Here is a 271-nt window from a genome sequence, read left to right as displayed (position 1 = left end):
TGAATGTATATCAATGAACGCTTTGTGTCCTTTGTTGTAGTGGAGGTTGACCAAGTGAAACGAAGGGAGTTTTGAATATTTAATTGATCAGAATTTCGATCTAAAATGTGAGATTTGACGGGATGAGTTTTGATTTTCTTCGTAAGAGACTCTCCTCCAGGGGAACCCCGTTGGCGTTGCAATAGACCAAGTGACTTTAGAGTGACCCAGGAAGAATAATCCAAAGGAGCTTTGCTAATTGGTGTCGAACAATGGCGAGAAGTTTGAAGAC

The sequence above is a fragment of the Montipora foliosa genome, chromosome 2, assembly GCF_036669935.1.
Source record: "Montipora foliosa isolate CH-2021 chromosome 2, ASM3666993v2, whole genome shotgun sequence".
NCBI lineage: Eukaryota > Metazoa > Cnidaria > Anthozoa > Scleractinia > Acroporidae > Montipora > Montipora foliosa.
Note: the sequence above shows the minus strand (reverse complement) of the source record.